The sequence below is a fragment of the Malaclemys terrapin genome, chromosome 3 (assembly GCF_027887155.1).
Source record: "Malaclemys terrapin pileata isolate rMalTer1 chromosome 3, rMalTer1.hap1, whole genome shotgun sequence".
Classification (NCBI taxonomy): Eukaryota; Metazoa; Chordata; order Testudines; family Emydidae; genus Malaclemys; species Malaclemys terrapin.
The window spans coordinates 196,054,425-196,076,405 of NC_071507.1; positions in this window are offsets into that span (position 1 = coordinate 196,054,425).

Below are 21,981 nucleotides of genomic sequence, written 5' to 3' on the forward strand. Positions count from 1 at the left end.
TATGATGGAGGGACAGTACATAACAATCACTGTTGAAAAGGTAGATCAGAACACTCCTATTTAGTCTCAGTCTAAGAACAAGGTGGCATGCCATTAAATTTAAGACTAACAAAAGGAAATGCTCTTTTACATAGTGTGTGATTAACTTGTGGAACTCATTGCCACAAGATGGTCAGCGAGGCAAAGTGCAGATTCAGAAAAGCATCATTCATTTATATGGATTTAATGAAAATGCACAAAGTTACAATAGATTATATGAAAATACATAAGGGCTATGGACTCTGAGGCTTCTGAGAATAAGGCCAACTACTTCCTGATGAGGGTTAGGAATAAACTTTCCCTGTGAATGTGTTACTCCATAACTGTCCACTTGAGTGGACTCAGATTGAGAGTGTCTCATACTGAGTTATCTTAAGTTCTGGTTGGTTGGTTGGTTTTTTAGTCAATACGGCCTATTTTCTTGTCGACATTGGCAAATCAAAGTTTTACAAAAATAATTTGTTTTTTTTTCAATATTAAAATAAAATTGAAGGACATTGTGAAACAAAAAGTGTCTTTGAACTGAAAAATTGGAACTTTTCATTTAGAAAATGTCAACGTGAAATGATTTGATTTTTTTTATTTTTATTTTTTTGCTTGTGTTTTCAACATGAATCATTTGGCAAAGCCAACATGAATCTGCAAAGCGTTTCAGGGTTGTAAAATTTGCATTTTTTTGCCAAAAATATTTTGGCTGAAAAAATAGGTCTAGCTCTGCTAGGGAACATAAAACTTATTAACTTTCAATGGGGAATGACAGACTAACTCCCCTACATTGTTGTTTTTTTGTTTTGTTTTGTTTTGTTTTGTTTTGTTGACAGTGCTACCCTGAATTCTGTCTCTCTTTCTCTCTTTCTATCATACACACACACGCACACACACGCACACGTAATACTGAACATCAACTCAGTTTAGGTATTATTTTGGTGTCATTGTTTAAAAAGAAGAATAAAAAAAAGACCTTTTAGCAAAACTTAATACAAATAGAAACATTTTACAGACAACATTCATCCCCAGAAAGAAAACAATTATTTCTGGATTGAGGCTAGGCCTATGCTACATAGCTTGTGGTGCCATAGCCCCCTAGTGTAGACACAGCATATGCTGACAGAAGGAGTTTTTCTGCTGATGTAGGAATACTGCCTCCCTGAGCAGCATGAGCTATGCTGACAGAAGCACTCTTCTGATGCCATTGCTGCATCGACACTGAGGGTTTGTCGGTATAGCTTTGTCAGTCAGAGGGTGGTGTTTTCACGCTCCTGACTGACAGACCCAGGGCTGCCGAGAGCAGGTTCGGGCCTCAGTGAAAAAAAAATTTCAGGCCCCCAAGCAAGGGCGGACCGGCTAAATAGAGCCGATGAGAGGGAGGGGAAGCCGGGCCCTGGGCCCCCTTCTGGAATATTTTCGGGCCCCCCAGCAAGGGCAGACCGGCTAAACAGGACCGACAAGCGGGGGGGGGGGGGGGGGGGAAGCCGGGCCCCGGTAATTTGTACCGGCTTTCCCCCCATCGGCCCTGGACAGACCTATGCCAAAATAAGTTTTAAATATAGACCAAGCCTCAAATGTGCCCCCAGAGAGCCGTGAATTGTAACATGCCAACATCGTAACAGTGCATGAGACCCACTCCCACCCCCCCCAACAGAGACACCACTAGACAAAAAGTGAAATTCACCACTGTAGTTTTATCACCTAAAATAAGTGAAGTGCAGAAGACACCCTCACGAACATATCTTGAGTAGAAAGTACACTGGGTTTTAATCATCTAGTTATTTGCACAGATGAGGTTTTTCAAATTAATTTTGCTACGACAATGTCCTTTTGAAACAAATAAATCCTTTTACAACTGTGGCACTACTAGCTTTGTTTTTGAATCATGGATGTTTTAAAATCAAATTTTCCTCTAAATTTTTAGCTTTGGGGGGCTTTTTCCCCTCCTATAGAGATAAATGATACAGAAAACTTGGAAAGTGCGTTCCTATCCAATTTTAATTTTCTAGTATTAAAATTAAGTTGTTTTTGCAGAAGATGTGAATAAATGTATTCTTCTGTTAACAAACACAATTAACATGTTTGCTTGGAATAAATCTGGACAATAGGCTGAAAGTGTGCTCAGTATTTGTTACCAGTGGCCAAAAATGTGTTTTAAGGCATTGAACTACTGGTCCTTCTCCCACTTTGGACCAGCTGGTTTCAATAACAAAGGAGAAGCTCCTGGTAGAATGAATCATTGGCACGGGATAGAAACTTTGTCATGGGAAAGTGCTTTCTACTTCTGAAGTTCTTCACAAAAAATAATTCATTCATTGAATATCCTGTTAATGGTGACGTGTAATAATATCTGGGATAAACCTGCATGTGTTGTCTTGTTTACTCCGTCGCCTGGATGATTTGATATCTGTTTGAGTGTCAAAAATATATGTATATATTTTAAAGAAAATATTATATGTGCTTCATAGAGCCACTTTGGATGAACAAGAGGTAACTAATACTGCTTAGAGCAGTATGAACAGAATGCTGCATTTTACATTCTAAAGAGGAGTTGGTTATAGCAAATACACTACCATGCTATACAAGTTCCTCTTATCTTCTTATTAACTTTTTTCAAAATCCAGATATTAAAGGTAGGAGCTGATTGTGGAAAATGGAACATTTTTATTGAGTGTCCTGTTGGTGGCAGTAGTGGAGTTATAGTACATTTATTACACCAGAACAATTAAGCTACTCTTTGACCCAGGTAGAGCTACAACCTGCTGTTTAGCAGAGATTCAATCACCGGTGAAAATCGTCCAAAGCATGTGAGTTTTTTGGGGATTCAACAGTTAAGCTTACATCGGAGAGCAAGAAATGGGAAGGGAATGTGAAGCATCATTGATCCCCGTAAAATGAGAATCTGTATGGGGACCAACAAAGCTGGCTCAGGAGAAGGTAAAGTTAAGAACTCTGCATGCTGATCTCATCTGTGACTCTATGTGTGTGTGGGTGAGTGGCTGTGAGAGAGGATATGTGTGTGACGGAGAGAGAGAGAAAGAGTTAAAGAAGAGGGGGTGTGGATTAAGCCTCAGTGTTTTAAAGTCATTTGTTTGTCATAAGCCTCAGAGAAAGGAAGAGAGGGAGGGAGCGAAAAAGACAGATGAGGAGGAAGGACATGGTCTGAGAAAGATCAGAAATCTATTTCTCTCTAAGTGCTTTCTTAGAAATAATTCTTTTATATATCTGTACTAATATATAAAAATATATATGGCAGGTGGAATAAAATCACAGAACAAAGTCAGAGCACTTTTAAGTACTTTGCTTTGTTCTTAGATGTCTGTGGGGGGAGGAGGGGTTGTGGGATATTTTTCAGTACGCTTCTATTTTTCAAGAGTTACTAGTGATTTTGAATGCCACTGGTTTTCTGTGCCCAAACTGAAGGGTCCTGGTTTTCATAAAGTGCCGAGTACCCGCCTTCTGGAAATCAAGCCCCTTTAAGATTCCCCAAGTTGGGCACCCAAAAATTAATCCTCTTGAAATCATTTGTCACTTCTGAAAATCTAGCTAGTGGGAGCCTTGTAGAATTAACATTCTTAATTATGGGAGAAGGAGAGGGGAAGGGTACTGCTCCCTCAACAGGAGAGATCCGAAACTGGGATTCTTTTCCCACAGAAAATTTTGATGAAAACAAACAAAAAAAGTCATTTGCATCCAAATATTTCATAGAAAATTTTGGCATTTCAGCAAAAAGCAAAAAGCAAACCACAAACTTTGTTTTTTTGGCTGAATGTTTTCAGCTGTTGAATATTCAGTGTTCTGAGAAAAGAACTGAAATTTTTTGAGAAAAGCAGGTACTTTCTGTGAAAAACATTTTTTTTGTCAAAACTCCAATTTTCCATCCAAAAAAAAAAAAGTTTTGATGGAAAATTTTCTTGCAGCCCTACCCATCAGCTCTGTGTTAAGATCCTGGCTATGAACTGGAGAGAAGGACTCCCTTAAATCCAGACTGCAAAGCAAAAAAATGAAGTGAGGCACCCTGTTCCATCCTTCTTCAAGGATGACCCTTGCAGTTGAAAAAGGAAGGAAGAGGCAGAGAGCAGAGTTAGAAGGAAGATAAATTCTGTGGAAGAAGGAGTTCTCTTAGGCAATATCCCATTCTTGCAGAGGGAGCGTGGTCTAATGGTTAGAGAATGAGTTTGTAACTCCTGGTTTCTAATCAGTTTCTGTGCCTCAATTTCTTCATCTGTAAAATAGGGATGATGTTACTTAGCCACCTTGGAAAAGTGCTCCAAGATCAATGGGTGAAGAGAGCCACAAAGTATGATTTCTAGCTTCAGTTTCATCAGAGGTGGCATTAGCTTTTGGGGGAACATCTACACTGGCAGTAAAGGTGTGATTGGGCATACCCTGCTAGCTTTAATCTAGCTAGGATATAGTAGTGAAGATGCAGTGGCACAGACTAGCACTAGCAACCAGAGTACAAGCCTGCCAGAGAGCCTGGGTACTTATTCTGGTTACTAGCCCATGCTGAAGCTAGTGCGGCCACGTCTACACTACTATAGTTACCCATGTTAGCTAGATTAAAGCTTGCATGGCTATGCCTACCCATGCTACAATCACACCTTCCCTTGCAGTGCAGACATACAACCTGGACCCATCAGTGAGGCACAGACATGGGAGGAGCCAGGAGGTGGTGGGGATGGAGGGAGAGGGGGTAGCCATTTTCTGCTGCATCATGCCCCGAATGCTACAGGCAAGTTAACGGTGGTCCTGTGAGCATTCTGTGTTCCTGTGCAGCTCCCAAAGGCAGGACAGCTGCTGCACAGAGGAAAAGATATGGGCCCTGCCCCCATCTAATTAGTTGTTACATGTGATCCAAGAAGTGGGTGGACAAACCGTAAGGAGGGCTGGAGGTAAAAAGGATGAGGATTACTGCAACACCACACTGCAGGTTGCCAGAGTAGGTCTGTGCACTGCCGGGTGATTCAGTTAAGGAATTAGTACAGTTAGGGGTATGTCTTCACTACCCACCGGATCTAGTCTAGATGCGATAAATCGACCACCGAGCGCTCTCCTGTCAACTCCTGTACTCCAGCACCGCGAGAGGCACAGGAGGAGTTGACGGGAGAGCGGCAACAGTCGATTCACCGCGGTGAAGACACCACAGTAAGTCGATCTAAGTACGTCGACTTCAGCTACGTTATTCACTTAGCTGAAGTTGCGCAACTTAGCTCAATTTCCCACCCCCCCAGTATAGACCAGGGCTAAGAAAGATAAAGTGGTAAGACAGGTAGCTGGTGCAAAAAATAAAAAGCGAGGGTTCTGGGTGGCAGAGAAGGCCCTGGTGGCACAGCTGCAGGAGCTGTGCGTTCAAGAAGTCACAAAGGTTCAGATGGAAGTCAGTGCATGGTTCTTGATGGTTGGTCCTGGCCTTTGCAGGTGTCCCAAGAGCTAGGCGGATCCAGTGGCTGTCGGAGAATTAGTCCCTTACTTCATCTGAAGGGAAATGGGACAATCTCTCCCCTCCCCGTCCCTCCCCACCCACGCACACACCCCACCCGCCTCCTCAATATAAGAATAAAGAGGCCATGTTCTGCTCTTGCTTAAACGAAGTCAAGCCCAATCAAGTTACAGTGTTTACAACAGAGAGGAAGGTTAATCTTGCGGCTCAGGCACTAGACTGGGACTTGAGATCTGGGTTGGGTTCATAGCTCTGCAGTACACACTGTGTATGACCTTAAGCAAATCACTTAATCTCTCTGTGCCTCAGTTCCCCTCTGATAATTTAGGGACAGACAACACCTCTTAGATGTGGGGAAAGGGTCCATCGTCCAGCCACAATAGCAGAGAGGCACATCTTGCTGGCACAGCTGTTCCTCAGAAGCACCTGTCCCTTTCCAGCACAGGGAACATATCAAGGGAAAGAGAGAGTGTGGTGGAGCAATTAGAGACCTTACACCAGAGGCACAATTTAGAGCAGCCAGCCGCTGTCTACGTCACACCAGGGCTGGGGCCAACTCTGAGACTCCATGATGCCTCCCCCTGGCATGGATTTGAGCTCTGGCACAGGAGAGAATTAAGTCTCTTTGAAGAAATCTCTTGCTATGGAGGACCAGTGTCTGGCTTTTATGGGTCTGAGTTGGTTCTCTGAAGAGGAGAACGGAGCTGTGAAGGGAGAATGGGGAAGCATATTGTACAAGTGAGTTGTAGAGACTTTTGCTTGGAAGCAGGCACTGCAAGCTGTGTAAACTTGCTTTGCTTAAACAAACACTCTCAAAGGCAAAGATTTTTTTTATTATTATTATTTATTTTTTTTACTTTTCCAGAGAGCCTGGAGCTTCCATAAGCGGCTGGCAAATCTGTGTTTTCTATGTGACATTCAACAGTAAAGTTCCTTGAAAGAAAAAGGAAGAAGAAAAAACAACAACAACAAAAACCAGAACAAACCTCATGATTCCCAAGTGACTGAACTGAAATAAACAGAGTCCATGTGGAAACCAGTGTTGATTCCTGCCCTTGGATTCTCACTCACTTTGACCCCATGAACAGCAGCAACATTCCAGAGGGCAGGGCGTGAGAGGCGAGGAGAGGCCATGTGAGATGAGTGTAGCAACATGTCTGTTATAATCATCGTGCCCTGAAGCTCATATCACAAACCAGATGCTAGTATTTCCACTCAGCTACCATTAAGACCTTAGCAGTAGTTGATCTTACTTGTTCCTTCTTTATAACCGCTGTAGGAAGTCACCAGCTTACAGGAGCACACACAATTCTTTTCTCAGGGCATATAACTGCACCCAGTTAGGATACTAAACATTCGTGGTAGTGATGGACTCAAACCAAACGCCTATATCCAAACACTTGCACCAAGCTATGTGAGGGCCTGTAATGCAAATGGACCCCTTATTTACAAACGGAAAAATCCAAAACCCTGTTCCGCAAACCCGTGAATTTTTGGGTGTTGGAAATCTGGATCGAATCTCACAGTCCACGCTGAACTCTAACCAGTTTAACATATAGGGCCAGAGTCTGATTAGTCCCTCCACTGTAACTCTGGAGTGACTCCATTGTGGTTACTGCACTAATGTAACTGTGATCAGAACTGGGCCCCATTGTGGTAGGTGACAATGAGTCACATGCTAAGGTACCAATTCTATTTGGAAAGTAGTTAATGCAGAAACTCGCAGAATATTTGAACTAATCATTTTAACTCCGGTAAATTCAAGAGTGGTGGTTTTTTTTTTTTTTTAAGTTTCGGTACCACTAGCATGGGTGTAAGTGACTATGCATGTGGGTGGGAAATGTATTTTACATTGATCAGTGACAGGCTGCACGCAGAAGGTTGGGAGGAGCACTGTAAAACTGGATGTTTATCATCTCCAGATTATCTGAGATCTGATATATTTAGAAAGAACCTTTTTTTATTTATATTTAAATGAATTCTCTAGCCTTTGACTAGATTTTGTTTAAATGCTAGTGTTGCCAATGCTTGGGATTTTCATTGCGAGTCTCATAGAGGATTGATGTTTTTTTCTTAAATCCCCAGCTCCTGGAGTCAGGTGATTACATGAGAATCTCAGCTTTCCTAGTCCTCGTGCTTGCAAAGAAAAGCTTGAAAGCATGATCTTTGAAGGCTCAAAAAACAGAAAGCAAAGCAAAAGAACCCCAAACATCCTGTTTTTAAACATCTCATGATTTTTAAAGCCAATGGGGGCCTAACTAAATTATTTAAATAATCAGGGTGCTGATCAACAATCAGAAAAATAATTGATCATTAAATAAAATTGACAAGCCTTGACAAGATTACATACACAAAAAACAGAATAGAGCAGAACAATGAAGCAGCAACAGTGGCAGTAATTTAAAAAAAATGGGGAGAAAGTCGAGGGAAATGAAATGAGACAGATTTCAAGGGGAAGTGAGTTCCACACAGGGTCACCATAGCAAAGATTCACTAGTCTACTGACTTCAGGTGAGATGGTGCAACCCCTATGCACTGGGTGGTAGGTGAGCACAAGAACTGCCGGGCAAAGGCTCCAGGAGGAGTTCGTGAATAGAATCAGTACTAGTCTAGCTTTATAAATAAGCTTGGAAGGATTAGATTTTTATCTGCCACTGTCGATAAGCATAGATTTCATTTTACACACACAAACGGATGAAAAAATATTTCCATCCATAATAGTAGAAATTTACAGATAGGTAAAGTAAGAAAAATGCTACTGAGAACTTCTTAGAGTGTGATTTAAGACTATTTTACTTTGTATGTTACGCAATTCGCGTTTTAACGATTATGAAGCTTTAACTCTTTGAATCTCAATGTCTACCGGAATTAACTAATTATTGTCTGACCTCCCCCATAACTTCCTGCAATTGTGAAAATTTAAACTGATAATAATAGAAAAAATGCTATAAAATAAACACTGATATTTTCCATCAGTTATAAAAAATAAAATAAAAATTGAATTCTGCCAAGCTTATTTATAAACCATTAAATGGAATACACCACTTAATAGGCAGCCAATATAAAGGGCCAAAGCAGGCTGATGATGATCAAAATAGCGCAAACCCATGAGCAATGTGCTGCCGGTTGGGGTTGGAAGTACTGTTGGCAGAACATTTACCTATAATATTTTTTTCCTGTGTCTATATCTATCTTTTTAAACTCCCACCTATTCTTCTTTGCTTTGTTTGTCATAATTTGTATTATAGAGACACAACGTCTAGAGGTCACAGTTATGATTGGAGCTCTGTTGTAGCAGGTACCATGCAGACACATGGTAAGACACGATATTTTCCCCCAAGGAGCTTGTAGTCTAATAGACAAGACAAAGAATGAGACAAAACATATTCTTGCCCCCATTCTACAGATGGGGAGTTGAGTTACAGTGATATTAATCCATCAAAATTCACGCAGCCCTGTGGCAGAGCCAGGAATTAAACCCAGAGCGGTTGGGTCCCTATCAGTCTCGTAACCAGAGCACAATCCTTTCTCTAAAATCTCTGCTTTTAGTCCAATTTTTTTTTAAAGTGTTCTGAAATGTGTAGGCTTTTAAAATTTATATTGAATTTAGCAATGTTTTATTAAACTACCATGGGTTCAGCTCCTGTTGTTACCATTTCAAGCTGAAAAGACTGAAAATCACCTCTGGTGCTCTTCTCAAATTTGGAGACTGCAGAAACACGAGAAGACCAAGGATAGTGGCCACAGACACAATCATAAGTACAAATTCTTATCTGTACCACAAGTATGATTAAACCAATAAGTAAGGTTACAATTACCCATGCATATATAAATCCTGCTAAAACCATGCAATGACTAAGACCGTCCTCAAATTCACATCCTCAAAGATATTGTAGGATCCAATGGACCTCTCAGCTGATGATCATTGATAGAGCGATGCTTCCTGCCATGGTTTCCCATGGGGTTGTCCCACTTTTATCCAAACATGAAACTTCTTTTATATTGTTGTTCTGACCATACCTAACACCTTATGCATATTCATGAAGGTTTCAGCCCTCTTTTCTTTATTTGTACTTCCACACGCCATGACTATCAGAGTATCCATAGGTTGTTTCTTAGTTCCTTTTATTCTCATTAGCATCTACATGCAGCACGTAACCTTTGGTCAGAACAGGACATTCCATGGCATTACAATCAGGTGTCTCATGGTCTTGGACAATACATTGCAGTCTATTACAATCTAGTTTTCCATAACGTCACCCATTTGCACATCTTTTACAGTAATCTTGTAACCTTTCTGGCACAGAGTTGTTCCTAGGTTAACCACTCATATTAAGCATTCTTAAGCCTATCGTCTAATATGGCTAAGCTAAAATCTTGCAGGCCTCAACCTGTGGGCCTTGCATTCCAGCCATGCTTTACTTATAAACCCAATACACACTCCTCACTCCTGAATACTTGTCAGTCTTATACTTCTATAATCTTACAATTTAAATCTATTTAGCATACATTGATTATCTATGAAACAGCAACTTAATTGACCATAACACCAAATAACACAATGATAAATGGATGATAAAATGAATTAATTGGCTACAAATAGAACAAAAACATTAATTTGCCTCTGAAGAGGAAATCTTTGATTTCTGGAGCTGGAGAATGTGGAGGCCATGATTCTGGGGTACTCTGCCTGGTGGGCTGCCCTAGAGCCAGGAAGCTTAGAAACACCGGCTCTGAGTAGCAGGCAGCCATTCAGCTGGGAACGCTATTCTGACAGAAAACTCAGAATTTTTCTCACAGAAAATATTTGGTTTTTTTTGGTCTAAAAGCAAAGTGTTTTGATTTGGATATGCTGTTGCCTTATGGAGTTGTAATTTTGCTGCCTTGTGTCCTATGAGCCAAGCTCCATGACAAGACTTCTTCTCCCATCATGCACCATGACCAGGGATTCCCGTGCTCCTCCTTTCTCCAAAAGGGAAAAACATGAGGAGCCTGACCTATAGAAGAGAATGGGAGTAATAGGCATCCAAACTACAATTCCCATGAAGCATTGCAGCAGCACTTCCAAATCAACATTTTAGGTTTTCAAATTTTAACCAAAAAATGGACATTTTCTCCAGGGGAAAAAAAATTCTCACAAGCTTTACCTACAACATATATGAAAGCTTCAACGAGCTGGTCAAGGCAACCAAGCATTCTTCTGTCTTAAACAAGCAGCTAAATGTCTGAAAGGAGCTTCATCTGTCCCATTAGCCATCAGCTGCCTATCGCCCTAGGCAAAGAGAACATACTGGGGAGGGGGAGGGTTGTTCTATTTTCTTTTTCAGTTGGCTAGTTCCGTTTGAGTCAGTGGCTCAGATTAATTACTAGACAATAAATAACAAAGCATAATAAGAACCAATGCAGGGGTGAATCTGATTAGATAAAGGAGAACCAACCCACATTTTCTCCCCAAACTCAGACACAGATGCAATCTTTTTAATGAAGTTTGAAAAAGTTGAATTAACTTTCTTGCACTTTTGCTCACCAGTTGGATTTGGGAGCTCAGCCCAGACACTAGCCAATCTCAATGCCAAAGGCAACAAAACAGAAAGGATTGTCCCCAGTGTGCCATCCTAGGACTTGGATGACACAGGTTTGAGTCCCTGCTCTGCCACAAATCACTTAGTCCTTCTGTGCCTGTGAAATGGGGATAACAGTACTTCATTACCTCACAGAAGTGAGTGTTGTGAGAATGAAGACTGTGAGGCACTCAGGTGCTAATGAGGGGCATGTAAGTATGTTAGATAGATAGGAGACATTCAGTTCTTTTCAGGCTGAAGTCTATTATATACTCAAGAAAGCAGGGAGTCTCTGGGGTTTCAGTGAAATTATTATTTCATATTTGTATTACCGTAGTGCCTAGGAGACTGCCCCAAAACATTTGCAATCTAAGTAGATGACAAGAGACAGTAGGTGGATACAGACAGTTGGGGGAGCACAAGGAAACAGTTGAGACAGTATAAGTCAGCATTACAGGCCATGGTCTCAGCACACCAGGAGCCCCACCGATGTCAATTTTTTTGTAGGCATCATGGCAAAGGAGAACTTTAAGAAGGGATTTGAAGGAGGACAGTGAGGTGGCTTTCGTGTACAGGGAGTGCTTCCCATATGGGAGGGAAGCATGGGAGAAAGCACAAAGGTGTTTGTTTGAAAATGTAACATGTGGGTAAGAGAGGTTGATATCATGGGCCAATCAAAGGCAGCAGTTGATCTATTGATAGTGAATGAGAAAATGCTTTCATTTAATAACAACATCAACAATATAACAGATTAAACTGGCTGCAGCAGCTTACCTAGAGATACCCTGGAGTCTGCCTGTCTCCAGAGCTCTCCTGAGCTCAGCTCCTCTAAGGTACCCTCTCCACAAGAATGTTCTGGCTGAGATTAAAAGTAGAAGCACAGCATTACCCCCAACATGGCTTTCCTCACATTTTTTTTTCTGGCCTGCCCCAGAACAGAAAATACCAAAAATCTCTCTAGGAAGCCCATCTCTTGTACAACATCCACCCTGATTTTACAGATTCAAGCAGTTTGGATGATTCCCTTAATGTTTGTCTCCTTAGCAATATTAAAGGGAAAACATAATAGGCACTCACCAGACAAAAGAGTAGCAAATACAGCGGCTAGAGGCAAAATGGCTGCTTAAGAGTTGCAGCTGTTTGGTTTTGCCAAATTTCATGGGCCAACACCAGAAAGGCATTGTGGGAAAAATGTCCAGTATAAGACAACACGGTGAAGAGAGGAATTAGTAAGACATCACTAAGGAAGATGTTTTTAGAGAAGAGGTGTTTGGGTCTTTCGCCAATTAGTGTTGCCAACTTGTGTGATTTAATTGTGAGTCTTATGGCATGTAGTGATTTTTCTTAAAAGACTCAGCTCCTGGAATCCTGTGATTAGGTGAGAATCCTAGTTTGCTTTCAAATGAAAGTTTCTCGCTCTCATAAATGCAGAGTCACGTTTCAAAATGTGATGCCCCCACTGCCCGCACAAATCTAGCACTATAACTTACAACTCATGACTTAAAAGCTCATGATTTTTAAGCCAACATTATGACTGGGGGAGGGGGGTTGTTACATGATGGTTGATCACTTGAGGTTGGCAATACTGCACCACAATACGCCATTAGGATAAAAATCTGAATCTTGGGCACTTATGGAACCAAATCGTTTGAGTTTCCTCTAATAAATGTCCCACTCCCTCTTAGGGGCGCGGCAGCTGCTTTTGCCGGAAAACTGCTTTTTGTTTTACAGTTACAGAGGGAGATACCAAATTCCCTTTGTCCTTGTCTCCCTCTTCCTTTACCCACTGCCTGAAAAAATAAATAGCCAGAAAATATCTAATGATCTACAAACACTAAAAATAAAAGGAAAAATGGAACGAAGGACATGTTTTTTTTCACCACTCTCCCTTGATCATTTTTCTCATGTTTTGCATCCTTTTCCCCAATTCTTCCTCTGTCTTTTGTCATGTTAGGCCCTGATCCTGCTAAGATAACCCTGGGCCTGAGCAGAGCTTCACTGAGGTTCTGTGTGAGTGGCAACCCATGGAAATCTTTTTGCAGGGTCAGGTCTGTGACAGCTTCAAGGCAAGGACTATGTCATGCTCTGTCTCTACAGCACCTAGCATGTTTTGAGTATGTAACCCACACACCTCTAGGTGTGGTGCTGTGGCACCAAGACCACTTGATGATTAATGAGTCTGCTACAGTCTTAGCTAAGAGTCATGTGGCATTTAGCTCCAGAGGTTCCCAGGTTCAATCCCACCCACTGACAACCAGGGTCTGTCAGTGATGCAGGTACAACCACAATATTGAGAATAAACTGCTATTCATGACTTCATCATTAACTTTGGGGTTAAAACCATCAATGGAACACCATAGAGTTTGGCTTCAGATCTAAATCTAAACCACCTTCCCCCCAAACAAAGCTGGAGACATTCTGCATTTTGATTCAGATGCATCACTAAAGAGAAGGACTCAAGACATACAATTCAGAGTCAGACACCAACAAAGGGTTACGCTCTGCTGCTCCATTTCAAGCCATCTCTAATTAAGGGACACTTTAAAAAAATAGCTACTCTTAACGTAGCTTGTAACCTAAATGCCAATAAATGAGATGTGCTGGCATTGTTACAGTATCTGCAGAGATACTATCAAGATATCTCATGAACTTGGCTATGAAACCTCATAATAGAACAACTCTCCATTTTAATCCATGTGCCCAGATTTTTGGAAGCCTTTAATTAACGTGCAGTGGAGCAAATTCAGGTAAGTGTCAATGGGTGTCCTTCCTGTTGAAGTTTCTGAGAGAACTTTAGCTGTGATGCAAATGGTGATGTCAGATGTGAGTGAGTCACAAGAGGTGTACATTAACTGGTGTAATTGCACAGACCTGGCATTCAGTAGGTGTGCAAAGTGAGTGTAATTTACACACCAAGGGGGCAGAATGGGAGAAATAAGGGACAGCAGGAAAGAGAACTAAAAGGGGGTGCAACTTACCACCACACCATTCACAGCACTCCTGGGGCCAAACACGGCCCTGGTGTAAGTGAGTACAACTTCCATTGATTACCAAAGCAATGCACATTACACAGAGTGCTACATCAGTGCAAGTAACACTACTTTGCAACTTTCACCTGATTTCTGATCAATTTCCATCCAATCTGTAGCTTATACCACCACTGAGTTGGGTCCTAAATTTCACTATTAAATTAAAAAGCAAGCAGGTTTATTGAATACTCTATATGGTTTATTGCCTACCTGTAACAAGTTAAAAACCTGATAAGCCTGTACAATGCTGAGTCCCTCCTCAGATGTCCCTCCTGACCTCCTAGAGGTGTAGACTTTCAGAGGAGATATAAAACTAAGATCCAGACTTTGTGGTCATTAAAGATTCCCCTGGCAGCAGGCTGTTTTGATAAGACTAAGGGTGTTAATCCTGGCGCTTTAGCCAAATTCTAACAGATTAACGAGCCACTAGATGTTAACAACTGAGCAAGTAAGGAGTCACTTAATAAACTAACAAACAATGAGCCTGATGTTGCTCCCCATGGGAAAATTGTCCAATGGGAGGAAGTCTGGGGCTGGTATTTGAGGGAACTAACTAAGAGAGTGAAAATTAGGCTTCATGGTGACTTGAAATATGATCATGAATGCTTGCGCCATGGAGCCTTTATCCGAGGATTGCAAAGACTTCTACATATGTTAATGAATTAATTTAGGCTCACAGCACCCCTGTCAGCTAAGTGTCGGTGTTATTGAATTTCACAGCCTAGATCAGATCCAGAAGTTGAAGAGGTTTCAGATCTAATGTTCCAACTTGTTTAGTAGAGGTGGATGCAGGTTGAGAACGAGGGATCAAAATGCAAACACTCCCAAAGACTGAGGAAGTTGGGATCCAGAGCTTGAATTCATGACCATTTCTACAGAACACTAGAGGCCCAGAACAGTAGAGATGGTTGAGAAGTGAAAGGTCCCCTTCCTCCCTCAAATAAAACTCATTGAAATTATTCTGGTTTTCACTGAAAAAACAAAAATGGTAAATGACGTTTTGTGTCCGTGAGAAATATCCATTTAATCAAAAAGTCATTTTTCTTCAGAAATAAAGTTCAGATGCAAAGGTGTCATCCAGTGGTTGTCTTAACCACTTTGGAACATCCTGCAAAGGTTTACACACATACTTATCTTTATGCACTCTCAGCTCCTAAGAGCTAGGTGCCTAAGTACTTTTGAAGATCTGGACCCTCATGTGCATAAGTCCTGCCCAGAATAGGGCCTAAATTTGGAGGTTGGTTCTTAAGAATTAAAACTGGGCTGACAGAGATTGGCAAAAACCAGAGCCTCCAATCTCTTTTTTTGCCATTTTCATCCAACCCATACAGCCATTCGTAGGTAATGAGTTTAGTTGATGGTGAACATTTTTATGATGCCCCCCCCACAATATTTTAGTGTCCACCTCATCCCAGTAATATCTTTTCACTGGGCCTTTGTGACATTTCATTGTTGTCGATTATTATTTGTATGGGCCTGAACCAAACCCCAGACTCAAACAGCCTCAAAACACAGGTGCTAGAGCTTGACCCTGGAAGTGTTACATACTACCGTGAGATGCTTAGCACTAGAACTGATTGAAAATTGTCAAATGGGGATTTCTTTTCCATTGAAAAATGGCCTTTTATTTTTTGAAAAGGGAAATTTTCATAATTTTCTAAAAATTCTTTTGTCTAAAAAAAATGGTGGTTTTGTCTTTTCAGGTTTTTGTTTTCCTTTCCCCCCTACTTTTTCTCCCTTTTTTCCAGTGGCACAGTATTAAAAAAGAGGGAAAGAAAGCTTGGGTCAATGAGGAACAATATTTAAAAACTGAAATCTGGCAGTTTTTTTAAATGTAAATTTTCAAAACTGGACATTTTCTCTAAGAATGTCCCTGGAAGTGTTTGGATGAATCTTTCCTGTATGAAACCCGTGGAACAAAAACAAACAAACAAAAAAATCTGACTTTTCTTTTAAATGTAATGTGAAAAATCTTTCTCATATTCTGAACAGCTTTGCTGAATCCCCTCATCACCAACCAGCTTCAGTGGGAGCTGGCACATTCCACAGAAAAGCTCAGTAGCATGGTGCAGGATTGTCAGTAAGTTAGCCATTCCCTCTGGGGTTTTTTATGTGGGTTTTCTGGGTTTTAAAAATAGGATATTATAAAATCACAAATATGGCCAAGGGGCTTGGGCAGCTGAGGGGCCAGTAACTCTAATAACATAGTTGTTGAAACAGACTTGTGTTTAAATTGGCAATGCCCTTTTAATCTTCGTATCTGGGATGTACTATCTTCCTTAATGAGCTTGCAGATCCTTAAGCACACAGGTAGCTATACTCATACAGAAAGTTGTATTGAAGTCAATAGAACCATTACTTATTATTAATTTATTATTAATTATTATTATTTGTATTACCATAGCACCTAGGCGTGCCGTTCCTGGACCAGGACCCCATTGTGCTGGGTGCTGTACAAACACAGAACAAAAGAACAGTCCCTGCCCCCAAAAGCATCTAATCTAGATATAAGACAAGAGACAACAGGGGGAGTCAGGTCAGCACAAGGAAGAATACTGGTCAGCATGACAGGCAGTGGGCTCAGCAAACCAACCGCCTAACCGTTGTCAACTCATGTGACTCAGCTTACTCATGTGTGTAAGGGTTTGTGAGACCAGAGCCTTGCTTTATTATTATTACTGCATTAAACTGCACGCACCTATATCTGAGTATGCTACACTGTTTGAGCGCCTGATTCTATCCCTTTCAGCAAAATCCATTGTAATCTTGATTAAATAAATTAAAACCAATGGGAGCAGTTACGGGTCCTTTGTTAGAAGGAAATAGAACGTGATTATTCCATAGGAAAACCGTGGCTGGAATCCAAGCCTCCTATAAATCAGATTTTTTTTCCTATGTGCATTTGTTTATTTAATGAATCCAGTGCTGATGAGAGCTGCTAGATTGATGGCTTTGGGGACCAGAGTCGTCTATCTATCCACAGAAATTACACAGCACAGGCAGCAGCACTGTAAACTATGCCCACACTACATAACCATGTCTTACCCTTGACCTGAAAGGGCCACCTGAGAAGGTAGCTCAGTTTCCTGGCCTTTATCTTCTGAGCCTCTCTGGTGGGACTGCCAGCATGGGAGGGTGTCAATTACTGCTTATTTTAACAGACAACATGGGCATACTGTAAAGAGGTTCATTTCAGAGCTGAAGCTTAATTATAAAGCTTATTGGCCTTGAAATCTCATAAATACAGGCTCTCTCATAAGGTTACTTCTGGATGACCAGAAATACAGATCCTCTGTCATTTTTGGTTCTTCTTCTTCTGAGCCTGGCTTAGACTGCGAAGGGCTGAGGCTAATGGAAATGAAAAAAGAAAAAAGAAAAGGAAGCAGTTAACTGCAGTTTTTTTAAAACCTCAATCCTTAAGGGTTAGTCTTACCCAATCTGATTCATGCCTCTCTAATTGTTATTTCTTCCAAGATCTGACATGATCCCAAAGATGTGATTGGTTAATTAGACAACATCTACCACCACTGTCTGGCTTGATCTCATTTCATAACCATTGTAATTTTGGGCAATAGAAATGTTATGCAATTTTCTTCAAAAGATCAGAAACTTCACCTCTAAGAGCTAGGGTCCTAGCTTGACTTTGGATTCCATCTTGCTCATATGTAGAACCTAATACATGAGGGCATAAGGATCTGACTTTTGATGTTTTGGGACCTTATTGTGCTCAGCATAGGAAGCTAAGACCCATCTGCTGTCCTCTAGAGCAGGCTGAAAATGCAAAAGACATTTTCATGAACATTTGTTCTAAATTCCTTTCTTTCAAAAATGTAATGATTGTGTTGTTGTTGTTAAAGTTCAAAAAAATTCAAACTAGCTCCATAGGCGGTTTAAAAACAGGCCCCAGAATTCATGAAAAGTGCATATCGCTGAATTTTAACCTTTGGCTGAAAAATATCATGGACAAATTGAATTTTGGACAACTTTGACTATCTCTACTGTGCCAGGGGAACAGAATTGTGGAAGTCTCTAGGAAAGCAGTGAAGGGACCCCCTAGGATGGAGGGAAAGAAGGCTACAAAAAATATTTCGACATCCCTGTTGTAGAGCTGCCAACTGCCATCCCTGCAAACTACACACATGGCCAATTTGCCACATGGGTAAAGGGAGTAGGTAGAAAGAGCATGAGGACTCCCGCCCTGCATAGCATGTTCCCCCGTACATGGTCTCAGAATCATTTTATGTAGAGGAATTCGTTAATGATACTTTAATTGTCCCTCTCACTCTCACCACCAGAGGAAGGAGCCACAGAGTGCAGCCAGCCATGGCGGAACCTAGGACATCACAGTGTATTTGCTTCTACTATTTCAGAGGAGGAGCATGAGGGATAACCTTCCTGTATGTTGGCCTGAGACTCCTCAGAGTTATTATTACATGTTCACGTGAAGCTTAAATTTATACAGTAAATGCAGGGCTCACCATCTTCATGATCGGCCCCACTCAAGGGGTTTTGAACTTGAGCCTTTGAGAAGTTAGCAGCCTCTTCCACTTGAGCTGAAGGGCTAATGCTCATCAGTGGGAAGCAGAAGAAGAGTCATAAACAGCGTTTGAGTTGTGCCAGGATGCTCTGGAACACCATTGCAGTACTTTTTGGGGGAGCCAGAATGGTGTCCAATACATCTGATCATTGTGAAGGAAATCAATGATGATTAGTACTAAACATATTGGCCTTTTCAGAGTCCTGCATTACGCCCAGTGTTCCGAGACTTCTTTTTTTAAGGACTCGCACACTGATCATAATCCGCTTCTGCTCTAGCAGGAGAAAGCCATTCACTCTCCTAATATGGATTACACCCACATGGAATTTCTGTCAGCTTCAAGGAGGCTGCTTTGAAAACAGTGCCCCAAATGCCACGCAGGTTATGAGGTAAATGCTGCCCATATGTGCCTTTTCAGGAAACATGGAGACCTCATTGATCTCAGATTTCCAAGCATGCATCAGTTTCCAACATCCAATGCTCTTTGTATCAAGACATACGAGGATCTAGCTATCTAGAGCTCCATTGATAATCCAATTGTGCATGGTATCTGTGGAATCTTGTTATTAGAATGGCAAAATCATAGTTGCTACGGTGTCCCCGTCTTAATGTTCTTCTTTATTGGATCTGTCAGTAGCATCTTCCATTTTAATATTTGATAAATATAAAGAGACAAGAATGCTTTAAAATACTGTCTCTACTGCTCACGAACAAAACCTGTGCATCCTCCTCAAATTAATATCACGCCCCCCAACAACCCCCCCAAAAGAGAAATCAATTTTAAAAGACAGCAAATCTATGTTTATTATTATTATTATACCCTCAGGAGTGAAAAGTTGAGGAATTGTTAATAATCATTTGGCTCGAAAGACTATGTTTGGGGTGGTTTTGTACCAATGCTGCAGCTTTAATTTTCATCTGTTCTAACATTTTTATCATTAAAACTGCATGAATATCTTTTTTAAAAAGCCGTAATACCTCCTCTCTGCTAGGCAGAATTTCCTGTGTTGGAGATTTCTGCATTGTCTGACCCCATTTCAGTCAATTTTCCATATCCTGCCTGTCTCGTATCCACTGAGGGAACACACTGATGCTGTGTTTATGCTAATTTTATGCTCTCTGAGTTGTGTCTGTTATTCAAAGCAGTTATTGCCAGTAATCTTATTTCTGCTGGAGCCCCCAGGGCAGACTAGGCCTCAAAATCGGGCCTGCAGACGGAGTCAGAGCCATCATAGCCTGCTGGTAAATGGCAGTTCTTTCCCGCAGAATCTGATATCAGTTACTTCACAAACACAGTAATAAAATGAAACAAATCAGATTTTCAAGTAAATAAACCAGACTTCAATGGCAGCGACAATGGTCAGGACAACAGGATTTTAATAAGTGATACTGTACACGGGGAAAATATAAACATGCCGCATCTCCTTCCCCCGCGCCACCAAAAACAGCTGCCTTGACTCCCATTAAGAAACAAACAAAAAACCTACCCCTGGATCTCATCAGATCTGCTCTCCAGTTTAAAATACAAGAGCATTCACTGATGGTATGTATGGAAATTCCATTGAAATGGTATTCCCAATGGACCAGGTAGCTGTGACATTACACAGAGTGTGCAAAGTGATGGTTATTGTTGTTTTTCTCCCTTACCATATCTACAGAAAATCACAAGAGAATTTGTTCACTGAGGCACTGGTTGATGGTTTCCAGTAAGAGGAAAAAGTTGATTGTTACATGAAGATCCTTTCTCTCACCAGGTCATTGACCTAGTATTTAGACGAGCTGGGTTCCACTCATGGCTTTACCATGGTCTTTCTGTGTGATCTTGGCCAAGTCATTTAGGATCAGGTTCTCAAGCATTTGTCACTCATAAAGGAGCTCATAATTTCAAAAGACCTTATCTCCTATCTAGGCATCTACGCAAATGCCAGATAAGCAAAAGCAGAGATGGTCAGGAAACATATTTTGTTATGGCAGAAAAAAAATGGTGAAAGTGAGAATCTTCATTTTTGCAGAAGGTTTTCTTCAAAAATTTCAAGGTTTTGCCAAAAAACTAATAACGGAACATATTTGGATTTTGGCCCGAAGTCTTCAGTTTTCAGTTGCAAAAAACTCCCCAAAAATTGTCCAAAAAAATGACAAGATGATCTGATGGTTCCTTCTGGCCTTGAAGACTATGAAACATTTCCCATGGAAATTTTTGGTTTGCCTCAAATGCCTCTTTTCCTTTTAAATCAAAAAAGTGTTTCAAACGAAAAATATCAATCAGCTGTATTCGAATGTGTTCAGTGAATTGTGACACGTATGGCCAGGTTTTCAATGTATTGGACTGTTTGAAAAACCTGGGCATTTATTTTGGTGCCTAAGTGGAAGCTGAGGTCTTCTGAAAACTCAAGTCTTATTCCCATTTTGTGTGGGGAACTGAGGCACAGAAAGACCGATAATACTTCCTTTCTCTTGCCCCTTGTCTAGTTAATTATACACTGTCCAGGCAGGGACTGTTTCCTACTACCTGTATGTATAGCACCTAAAACAACGGAGCTCTGATCTTGACCAGTAGCTTCTTCAAGTCTCTCCTTAAGACATGCTTCTGATGTGAAGAAGGCTATACCAATAAAATAATGTGGATGATCTAGCTGGAAATCAGAGCATCTTGTGGTGTCTCACAGAATTTCTCTTAGGGCTTGTCTTCACTACCCGCCAGGATCGGCGGATAGAAATTGATCTCTCAGGGATCGATATATCGCGTCTCGTTGGGACACGATAATCGATCCCTGAATCAAAGCGCGTACTCCACCAGCCCAGGTAGGAGTAAGCGCCGTCGATGGGGAAGCCGCGGCGGTCGATTTGCCGCCGTCCTCACAGCAGGGTAAGTCGGATCAGATACGTCGAATTCAGCTACGCTAGTCCCGTAGCTGAATTTGCGTATCTGAAATCGATCCCCTCCCCCCCTTAATATAGACCTAGCCTTAGGATGCTGTTACTCCAGGAGGAACACCATCTCTTGTCATGTCTCGACTAAACATCGAATCCAGACAATTGAAGTCAGTGGGAGTCTTTGCATCGACTTAATTTGGCTTTGGATCAGGTCCTTACATTTAAATTGGAGCCGAGGTACTCAGGTGATTCTGCCTTCAATCACACTGGTGTAACTGACCTCAGAAGAGTTACTCTGAATTTACACAAATGTAACTGAGTGCAGAATTTTCCCTAAAGCATCATAGACACATCAGCTCTTGGTTTTATCTCAAATTCTTGGCTTTCACTGTTCCCTTGTAGTCTGGTTTTAGACCTCGTTATGGTGCAAGAGAGGACTGATCTGATTGGTGGATTATCTTCTTTCAGTGATGGTTAAAAGACCTGGGGTAAAATCCTGGCCTTATTATA